Source organism: Gossypium hirsutum, chromosome D06, assembly GCF_007990345.1.
Source record: "Gossypium hirsutum isolate 1008001.06 chromosome D06, Gossypium_hirsutum_v2.1, whole genome shotgun sequence".
In the NCBI taxonomy this organism is placed as follows: Eukaryota; Viridiplantae; Streptophyta; class Magnoliopsida; order Malvales; family Malvaceae; genus Gossypium; species Gossypium hirsutum.
The window spans coordinates 18,673,561-18,685,569 of NC_053442.1; the positions used below are offsets into that span (position 1 = coordinate 18,673,561).

Genomic DNA, 12,009 nt, shown 5'->3' on the forward strand with positions numbered 1-12,009 from the left:
AAATATGTATAGATACTCTAGTAATTGAGTTCTAATTAAATTTTAATTAATGATAGGTTAATTAGGAATTAGACCATAATATGTCAATGTTATAAATAGTAGGGTTACGGTCCCCAAATTATACACAAGATATCATTTCTAATATCTCATCCTTAAGAAAGAGAGAGTAAATATTATTTGAATTTTTTGTGTACTAATTTGGAAGATCAAATTCTCAAGATCGGGAAACACTTCAAGGAATTCATAGATTCAGGTACGCTTTCGTTTTTTAGTTTTATTCTTGATTTATTCTTGATAATTTGACATGATAGATCCTGGTTTATTAAGTTTTATTTTTTTAGATTTATTTTACAAATCTAACAAGTGGCATCCGAGTCTCGTCATATCGAATCATTGAGAATTAATTAAATTCTTCCTTTGAATGATTGATTCATGAAATTTTACGAGTTTTATATTTTGAAGGTTTATATTCAAATTTTAGGGTTTTGTTTTAAGTTTTTAATTTGGGGTGATTTTCAAACTGATGGATTAAATTAGGAAGTTTAAAATATTTGTGTAATTACAAATCTTGCTATTGAATTTCTATCCAATCTTGCTTTTAAATAAAGAATGTATACTTTGCATGCTCTGTTTCAATTTCGATTCCTACTGTTTACGCATATGTAAATCGATTATTTATTTATTTTTTAATCATATAAGATATTTAATTTAGTTAATAAAAAAATTGGAAAATAAGTTCACAGTATAAGTTGATGTTTCGTATGTTTTATTTTTATATATAAATATATAATATATGCATTTGATTGGTTTAATGCATGTTGTTTTGGAAAATTATATAAATATATATGATTATCTTTTAATTTGATTGAAAGATGAAATTAAGGTAAATATTTTGAAATAAATAAATTTAGATTTTGGCTTTTAATTAAGGATGCCTAATATTTTAAATAAATTAGTTGAAACAAAATGCTGTCAAAGTGACCTCTTTTGTGTAGATTAGTTTATTTGAAATATTAAGATGATTATATGTTTTTGCGATTCATGCATTTATTAATTGACCCAAAAGTAAGTTAATATTTGACAGAATTTCAATGACATCTGTGGTGATAAACATGTGACAATTATAAGGTATTTTATGTAAGCAATAAGTTAGTCCAAAGATTAATTAATTGTTTGACATTATTTATTATCAATGTTTGATTGCTACAATAAGAGTATTGCTTACTGTTAATATTACTGTCCAAAGACTTGATATTAATGTTGTGTTTGGTATCTTGAGATGAGATTAGCCATTTTCTTGAATTTATTGTTTACTTATAAATATTGATGTCAGGTTGTTTTTTTATTTGTTCTATGTTCAGTTAATTCATCTTCTGTTACTACAATATTTGCTAATATAAATTCTATACCCATGCTTAATGGGACTAATTTTAAGTAATGGAAAAGACACTTACTTATAGTGCTTGGCTGTATGGACATAGACCTTACACTAAGGGAAGAACAACCTGCACCTCTCATTGCGAAAAACACCCTTTATGTTAAAAGAGATTTTGAGAGGTGAGATTGTTCAAATTGCATGAGTCTAATGATCATGAAACACAACATTCTAGAAGCCTTTAGGGGCACAAAATCTGAAAAGATTACTCAGGCCAAGTTTTCCTTGACGAAATTGAGAAACATTTTGCTAAAAACGATAAGGTTGAAATGACATCACTTCTGACTTTTTTGATGTCTATAAAGTTAAGGGTCAAGGAAATTCTGAGCAATCTAAGAGATATGGGTTTTATGATCCCACAATTAAGAATATTTTTGAGACGAGAATTGCAATATTCTTTTAGGATATTGAGCTTGGAGGGAGAAATAAGGTTAGAGACATTGTTTTTAAGGAGGAATTGAATTCTAACCCATTTACTACTATCATTTTTTTATTATGTTTAGGTTCTCATACCTATCATTGATTAAGAAGTGAATCTAGAACCTCAATAAGACAATGTTGAACAACTCCTTATTCACGATGAGATAATTGCTCCAAAAAAACAAACTCAGCAACCTCAAGAATGAATATCATTAAAAAGGTCCACTAGAGGAAGGGTTATAATGACTTTAGTGGAATATTTTGACCTTAAACTGCATCAGATGAATATTAAGTTAATGATTTCTCAATGGTAACATTGATCATACATTTATATGGTGCAACTAGAAAACTTTGTGTCTGATGATGCAAAGTTAATTATTTTAAAATTAAAGAACTTCATCTATGGGTTTAAGCATACTTCTCGTCAATAGTATTACAAATTTTACCAAATGATTATCTCATTCGGTTTAGAGATGAATTTTGTCGATAATTATATATACCATAAGTTTAGTGGAAGTAAGGTTCTATATTTGGTTTTATATGTTAATGACATATTGCTTGTCAATAATAACTATAGTCTCAACCAATGCCCTAAGAATGATTTTGAGATTACAAAAATGCATAAGATTTTTTACATTTTAGCAATAGGAAGTCTAATGTATGTTCAAGTTTGTATACATTGGAATATTATGTACACTGTTGGAATGTTAGGCAGATATTTTAAACGACCCTAGTTTGGACCATTGGATAGCATCCAAGAGGGTTATAAGGTATTTTCAGAGAACAAAAGATTACATGCTCACATATCGGAGGTTTAATCAATTAGAGATCATCAGGTATACAGACTCCAATTTTGATGGAATATGGATACAAGATTTTGTCACTAAGGTGAAAATTGTGAAAACAAATTGCAGTCTTTTATTTCAATAACAACAGGAGCACATCAAAGTTAAAACACATAGACTTTAAGTTCTTGGTTGTTAAAGTAAAAGTTCAGAGTGGTTAGGTGCCTATAAAGCATATTGGGACAAACTCCATGATTGCAGATCCATTTACTAAGGGACTACACTTAAGGTTTTATAAGAGCACATTGCTCATATGGGTGTAATGTCATTTAAGGATATTTGATTTTAGTGGGAGTTTGTACTTTTAAATGTTTTTATGTTATAGACACATTTTTAGTTATTTTAGTTTATGGATATTAAGTTTATTTTTTGCAGAAATAAAATTTATTTGGTTTATTCACACTCTAATTTTGGTAAGGTTTGATCTCACTAAGGTTTAAGAAGGACCAGTTGGAAATAGAAATGTTTAGATCATATTGCATGTAATTTCGATGCTACACATCCATACTTGATTTATGTCATTTTGTTGTATTAATATACGTGATTAGGGATAGATTTAGTTACGATATATGTAACGAAAGTCGCATTGGTTCTATGTTAACATAATTAATGGACGAGATTGTTCGGAATGTCTTTTGGATATGATAGTAAAATTTTGAGCTCATAAGGTTACATAATGACATGTAATTATAGAGTAATTAGTATATATATGTGGTCCAAGTGGGAGATTGTTGGAAAATATGGACATCACAGATATAATAAGGGTAATTACATGTAATTATTTACTATCATGATATGTTAGCCCAAATTAAAAGTGATCTAATTTGGTTAAAATTTTATTGGGCTTTAATTATTAAATAAAGTATGGGTCAAATATGTGTAGATACTCTAGTAATTGAGTTCTAATCAAATTCTAATTAAAGATGGACTAATTAGGAATTAGAACTAGTATGCCAATGTTATAAATAGTAGGGTTATGGTCCCCAAATTATACACAAGATATCTTTTCTAATATCTCATCCTTAGGAAAGAAAGAGTAAATATTCTTTGAATTTCTTGTCTACTAATTTGGAAGATCAAATCCCCAATATCGGAAAAAACTTCAAGGAATTCATGGATTTAGGTACACTTCCGTTTTTAGTTTTATCCTTGATTTATTCTTAATGATTTGACATGATAAATCCTGATTTATTAAGTTTTATTTTTATTTATTTATTTTACAAATCTAACAAAAACTTGATGATATATATATACACGAGTCTCCATGTATGGTGTGTTACATGATCATACAAACGTCTAATTCGTATATGTGTAGTGAGGGCGGATGCATTATCTTTCCAAGTCAATGTGCTGCCAAACATGGAAGTGTATATGGTGCATGATGACATGTATTTCTCCCAATGCAAAACCCTTGGAGTATCCATGCAAAACGTGGCTATAATGTTTTGTTGGCATGATGTATAAATAGGCAAATGAGGCCTTCCATGCAAATAGAATTTAACTTGGTTACTTGGCATTCCATAAATGTAATATTGGTGAAATAGTCTAATTTAATTGAAGCCCTTTAAAAATGTTATTAATTACACTTTAATTTTTAAATAAAAAATATAAAACGACAAAATTCCTTTAATTTAAAAGTAAATAACCTAAATTTTGAATGTATGAAAAGTAATGACAGAAAGTATACTTAAAAAAGACCTTCAAATGGGTGGATTTTAAAGTTTTAAATGTATGGGTATATTAAGTATTTAGTTTCTCATTAAACAAATGATTTGTTGAGTGAGTGGGAATAAAAATAAATTTAAAGATGTGTATCAATATTACTTGCTTTAAGATTCTATTAGTCTCATCTATATTATAGTGTGCAAAAGAGTTATTGACAAATGAATCTCTAAGATACAACGAAACCCAATGAATGTTTACGTTTTGCATTAGTGGAAACAGTCTACTAAGCATTGAGCGGAGTATAGTAAGGATATCAATTTCTATAAAGAATTTTGAGAAAGAATTTCTGCAATAATTTTTTATAGATTAATATAGGAATATAAAAGATGGTGGGAGAAATGGAAAGAAACTTTGTTTCCTATTTATAGGAGTTCTTATGTCTCTTCATAAGAACACAACTATCTAAATGGATAGTCACATATTTCAACAATAAACATAATTATTCAATAGATGTATCCTTGAATATGTTGGAAAATATGGAAATCACATATATAATAATAGTAATTACATGTTATTATTTACTATCATAAAAGATTAGCCCAAATTAAAAGTGATCTAATTTGATTAACATTTATTAGGCTTTAGTTATTAAATAAAGTATGAGCCCAATATGTGTAAATACTCTAGTAACTAATTTCTAATTGATGATTGGCTAATTAGAAATACGTAACTTTTGTAATATGTCACCTTTAGAAAAGAGAGAATCACCTTCTCTGAATTACTTGTGTGTTAATTTGAAAGATTAAATCCATAAGATTCGAAGATTTAAAGAAATCGATGGATTTAGATACGCTTCTATATCTAGTTTTGTTCTTGATTTATTTTTGATGATCTGCCATGATAAATCGTGGTTTGTTAAGATTTATATTAGATCTTGTTTTTGCGGTTCTAACAGAATAATAATGATTCATTATTAATAATAAAGTGATATAATTATTGAATTTAAGAGACATAATTTATCATTATGAAATGTGATAACTATTGATTAATAACCAAGTAATATAACTTTTAATTTTATATTTTAAAAATGTTCAATTACGATTATCTTAATATCTATACACAATCTTGAAAAACGTTTGTTGGCAGTTTCTAACAATAAATAGCAACAGGCTGCTTAACCATAGACCTGTTAATAATTAAATTAATAGCCTAAACTGATGAAAAAACTTCTATCGTGCCCTAAAAGATTATCAAAATTTTGGTAATTGTATAATGTTGATAATTTGGTATAACATAAAAACTTTAATAAATATTAAAAATTTTGGTATGCGCTTTTTTGTTTTTTCCAAGCGTACTCAACGATGATTGTTTAACAATAAATTTTATTAAGCACCGGATTCTTTCATTTGGCTTTCATAGTAGTTGAGGATCATCAACCTATCAGTGAAATGAAGAAATATAAATGATTACATTTAGTAATTAAAAATACTTGGTTATATGAAAAAAAATAAAACTTAAGTCTGGCCTGATTTAAGTAGCTATTTTAATTTTTAAGCGACCTCAAATTACTAATGCATAACTTGTCTATAAGGTTCAAGAAAATTATTAGTTTCAACGTGCGAGTACCGAGCGAAGGATGGCGCGCAGGGAAATCGGATTGCGCTTTCGGCCTTATTTCTCGTGTTCTTTTTTTTGGTTCTTTTAAGTGTAATATCAAGTAATGCTGTATAAATTAAAATTCTAGGGGCTTCTTTAAGAAACGTGGGATCCTTTGAAATATAATGTACTCCCAACAATTCTATACATATTCAAAGAATAACAGAAAGGATTTTAGAGGATTACTTTGATATAATGCAGTAATTTTTGGTATCCTTTAGACTATAAACTTCAACTTAGATAAACCAGACATTATTTACTAAACAATTGATGAAACTTAAATTTCTATGTGTCAATTTTTTATCATGTAAATTAAGATTCTCATTTATCACTTTATACCTATGATTTCTTATTTAATGTGGTTGTGCCCTAATAGGTTGTGCAAATACCTGGTTTTTCATGAGTGCTCTAGAGACTTTGCCATACATCTCATAAAAGCGGTCTCACTTCACACTCATATAGGTCAATCCATCAAGTGTATTTTGTAAATTAATACACCTCTTATAAAGAATATTGGTTTGGTTTAATAAGAGTTTTTACTCATCTAACTTTCATTGCAGTTTTAGCACTATTTACACAACAGGAGGGACATAATTTTATAATACTTAACAAATCAACTAATGATTTCGTTATTAGCCATATGAACCTAATTCTTAGGATCCTCAATTACATAGGTTGGGTTTCCATCAATGTTGATATCACCCTTTGTCAATAATCTCATTCCCCTTTATGTTTCATTTACTAGTTTCTTTCCTAGGGGTTTACTTAGAGGATTGGCCAAATTTACCTCTACTTCATGTAATCAATTGATATCACTCCATCTTTTTCCTACTGCTTGATCATATCATGTCTTAGATGAATATGACTATTTTTTCAATTCAAAGTTTTATTCTTTACAATGACTATTACCGATTAACAATCACAATGCACGAACACAGAAGTTTTCAGCTTCGTGCCCTATGGAATATTTGCTAACAAGATTTTCAACCAGTCATCCTCATTACTAGCCAATTTCAGAGCAATAAACTCTGAGTCCATGGTAGATTTTGCTATATTAGTTTGTTAGACTAATCTCCATGATATGGCATCACCACCAAGGGTGAATAAGTAATCACTAGTGGACATTATCTCATATGAACTTGAGATCTAATTAGCATAATTGTATCTTTCTAGTATAGCGGGAAATCCAATAAAGAAAATATCATAATTATTGACCCCCTTCAAATACTTCATAAGCTTGACTACAATAGCTCAATGTTCATGATTTGGTTTATGTATGTATCTACTTAGTTGACATACATCATATGCTATATACAGTCGAGTAAAATTCATTAGATGCGTTAGACTTCCAATAGTTTGTGCATACTCTGATTGAGCAATAGGCTCACCCTTTCTTTTTCCCCCTCAATTGAGTGCTAGCATTATAATGAGTACTCACTAATTTGGTAACAAAGTGTCTAAACTTCTTTAGAAGTTTCTCAATGTAATGTTCTTGTAATAGCATTAAGCTATCATCTTTCCTTATGATTTTAACACCCAATACAATATTTTCTTCCCTCGTATCTTTACATCAAATTTGGAAGCAAGATATCTCTCTGCCTCAAGTTCTGACTCATAATTAGTATTAAAAATTAACATATCATTAACATATAAACAAATAATCTCACAATCACCATTAACATGTTTTCCATATACATATTTTTCTACTGGAAAAATTTAGTTTAGAAAACAATTTTGTTGCACAGAAAAAAATTATTTTTTTTCTAAAACCTTATTTATAACAATAAACCCTTATCAAATTCATACATGTGTATTGGAATAGGATGTATAAGACATTTTGCAGCTTTTGACCAACATGATCTTCTTTGCTATTCTCGAACGTTGGCTCTCGGCTTGCTTAGAGTGTTGACTCTTGAAAAAGCCTTCAGTTTGCACTTAAAAATAATTTTGTTGTAACTATTGTTAGAACAAACGATCAGAAATGTCAAACACAAAGTAAAGCAATGAGCAAAGTAAGGAGAAAATTAACACACAGTATTTGTTAACGCAGTTTAGATTCACCAATATTACTATGTGGAGCCTTGCTCAGTGAATGATTTTATTCAACAGTCGCATGAATCACTTATTATCTTAAGCCTAAATTACCCTTACACAAAGAAGTAATTGTAGCCCCAACACCGATTGTAACATCCCGAGATCGGGCTTGAAAGTTTTCGCCTCGCAAGTGAGGGTTCACCAGTGCTTTGGCAAATTGAGGAGTTTGCCAAATGGGGAGTTTGCCAAAAGAGTATCCGTAAGGAGTTTTCCAAATGATTCAGCGAAGCAACATATTCCAAAAGACGCAGTAAGGGGTTCGCTAGATTCATTGCAAGTGGGTTTGCTAGTCTGTTTACCGAGCAGGTGTTTGCTAGAGTAAGTTACGAACTAAGGGCTCGCCAGTCAAAGATTGAGTCAGACTCGAATTAGGAAATAAAGATTTGATGTATCTAGGAATACTTTACGTGCAAGTAACACATTTCCTAAGTCAAGCAGGGTATCATAAGATTTCCAGGACACTTAGTACCTATAAATACAACCCTTATTCTATGAGAATTCTCTCATTGAATATTCTGTCATGAAATCTCTCTTTTGAGTCAAGTTCGTAACACCCAGGGTAAGCTTCTGTCTTGTTAAGGATAATTGTCCATAAAGCTAGGTTTGCTTCCATGTGTGAATTTGGTAAGTTTTGTCTTCTTAGTAATCTCTGTGTTTATGTATGTTGCGAACCAGCCAGACCATCTACCAACAAGGATAAATGTAAAGCCAAGCTTGTTTAGTTTTTCAGTTTTTCGGTGAGTGATCTGAGATTCATCACAAGTATGTTTGCTATTATGTTTTCAAAGTGTGAGTGGTTAAGAAATTACTTAAAGTATGTTATCTATTATGATTTTCAAGAATTTTGCTTTTAAAAGTAAGTTTTTTGCAAAACCCTGTTTTTAACTCTGATACTTTATTTTCAAGGTTATGTTTTCAACTTGTAAAGATATGTTTTATGCAAGCTCTTTTGTGTGTCTAGCTCCCTATGCAAGCTCTCTGTGATATGTCTCTGTACGTGCTCCTTTGTGAGCCATGTTGGATATATTAGTATACCAAAAGATTTTTCAGTTTAGGTCTTTTAGACCTTATCAAATCCTTATATTCACAATAGTTTTGTATAATAGGTGCATGAGAAACATTATCAATTTTTAAAAGAAAACATCTTAAAAAAAATTAGCCTTTTTTGTTTTAAGAATAGTATTACGGTCAAGCATATCACTATTCACAACAAGAAATCTATATATAGCACTATGTTTAGTATAACTGATAGGTGCTAAGAGTAACTTATTTTAATCTCATTCTTAATGCGTTTTTGGGTGATTATTCGATGTTAATGGTGAATTTTATGCTCCTAATCCTTTAAATTCATGTTTTTATACTTAAGAGAGCATTTGGAAGCAAAAGGAGAGAAAAACAAGTGACAATTGAAAAATTAGAGCGAGTTATAGAAGCCACATGAGCTGGACCTTTCTACATGGCCGTGTCAACCACACTAGCTGCCACATGGCCATGCGGCAGGCCGTGTCTATTTCACGATTTGCACTCTAACTTGCGAAAATGCGATTTTTAGGTTTTTCGGGCATTCTGAGACTACATATGACCAAAAATAAAGATAACAGTGAACTGTTATAGAATAGTAAAGAAAACAACTCAAAAAACACCATTGAAGCCGATTCTGAAGCGTATTTCCATCAATATTGAATATTCCCTTTTGATTTGTTTGGAGATTATTATGATTTTCTTTGTTTCTTATGGTTATACTATATTTTGGATGTTTTTATTTGCTAGCATGAACTAATTTTCTAAATACCTAAGGAGATGAACCCTATAATGAATTTTGTCGTTTTATTTCTATTTTACACAATGAAGACTCACATCTTGTTCTCAATTATGTGTGTTTAATTCTTGGTTTAATATTTCTAGACTATTGATTCATGTTTGATGTGCTTAAATCATAGGAGGAATAGACATTGTTTAAAAGTAGATCTAGCGTAATTGAGTGGAGTCGCATGCAATCCTAGAAATAGGATGACATAAATATACCGGATTAGAGTCAAATCTAATAGGGGAATCCATAGATCGAGTTAATACAATAATAGGGGTTTTAATTAGAAAGAAATTTTAATTAATCAACCCAAAGTCAGTTGTTCTTATTCTTGAAGAGAGATATTAGCATAATTTAGGGATTTCTACGGATCAAGATACTAAGTGAAGAAATTGCATAATTTAGATTGATAATGACAGATGAAATCTAGGTGGATTCTTTCCTAGGTATTGTTTTGCTTCTTGGTTGTTAATCGGTTATTTTCCTGATTTGTTCTTTGTCTCATTTGTAGTTAATTAATTTAAATAATTTTAGTTTCAATCAATCGCTCTAATTATTTGGTTAAATAATAGAAAGACGGTAATTATTAGTACTTTTAGTCCTTGTGGGAACAATATCTTTGCTCACCATAGCTATACTATTAACTGATAGGTGCATTTGCCTTAGTTAGATTTTTAGTTGGTTTATGACTGCATCAAGTTTTTGGCACTATTATCGGGGACTAAAATATTAAGAAAACTTTATTTCTATTAATTTAGCCATTTTAATTTTAATTTTAATTTTTATGTTTTTAAATTAATTTTTACGTTCTAATTTTTTTTCATTTGTTTGATTCTGATAGGTTCTTTTGGTTTATGACTAGAGGAAACCCGTTAGAACCAATTATTTTTTACAGTGAGATTGAAAGTACTGCTTGCAAAAATCGGGAGAAGTTAAAGAAGTAAAGCAAGGTCAATAGATTTTAATAGACGATCAAGAACAAAAAAAACATTACTGTGGAGATGGATGATAATCAAAATAATTAGTAGTCTTTTGCACGTTCTTCTCCTCGGACTATGTATAATTATGCTAAGCCTACTTTGGTTGGTGCTGAATCGATTATTGTCAAACCGACTGTTGTTGTGAATAATTTTGAGATAAAGCCGAATGCAATTCAGATGGTATATCATTGTGTTCAGTTTGATGGGTTGCAAGATGAAAATCCAAATGTTCATTTGGCTAACTTTCTAAAGATTTGCGACACATTCAAGATTCAAGGCGTTACTGATGATGCCATACGCTTATGGTTTTTCCCATTCTCTTTGAGGAGCTAGGAAAAACAGTGGTTGAATTCACTTCCACGTGGTTCTATCACAATTCGGGATAAGATGACTAAGAAGTTTCTATTGAAGTACTTCCCACTGGCTAAAATAGCTAAATTGAGGAACGACATCTCTTCTTTTGCTGAAATTGATTTGGGAACATTATATGATGCATGAGAGAGATTTACGGATCTTTTGAGAACGTGTCCTCATCATGTCTTACCTTTGTGGTTACAAGTTCAAACATTTTACAACGGTTTGAATCCCTCTATAATAGCTCATTTTTCAGTGGTGCTAGAAATAGTGGTTTAGAGGCCACAAATTTGATGCATAAGTCTATAAAAAATATTATTTAATATTTACGTGTCAAATATTATTTAATATTTTTGTTAATTGAACGAATAATTAGGTTCAAGTTGTATGTCCCTAAAGTCAAGTGGTTTTAAAAAATGAGGTATCAGGGCATCGTTTCTATAAACCAAACCTCTAAATATTTTTATTAAATATTTACAGAGTGGTTATATAGGTGTATTGAAGTTTAGTCTGAAAATTTTGATGTTTAAATAGTTAATTAAGGAAATAGGACTAAATCGTAAAAAATTTTAAACTTAATGACTATTAAATATTATTGATTAAATGGCTTAAGTAGTGATTGAGGAAGGACTTATATGGTAATTAGACCATATTGTAATGTTGGTGGACGGTTAAAGCATTAAATTATAAATTTTATATGTTGAATTGTAAGTTAAAATACTAATAAGAAAAAGAAAAAGATAAGGAATAAAA

General features: G+C 29.9%; 1 non-coding gene across 1 annotated transcript; it reads right to left on the minus strand.

The window, feature by feature from the left end:
• Positions 1 to 11,337: 11,337 nt before the first annotated feature.
• Positions 11,338 to 11,444, minus strand: LOC121218803 (small nucleolar RNA R71). Its single transcript, XR_005915280.1, has one exon. It is a non-coding gene; the product is annotated as a small nucleolar RNA R71 (small nucleolar RNA).
• Positions 11,445 to 12,009: the final 565 nt, after the last annotated feature.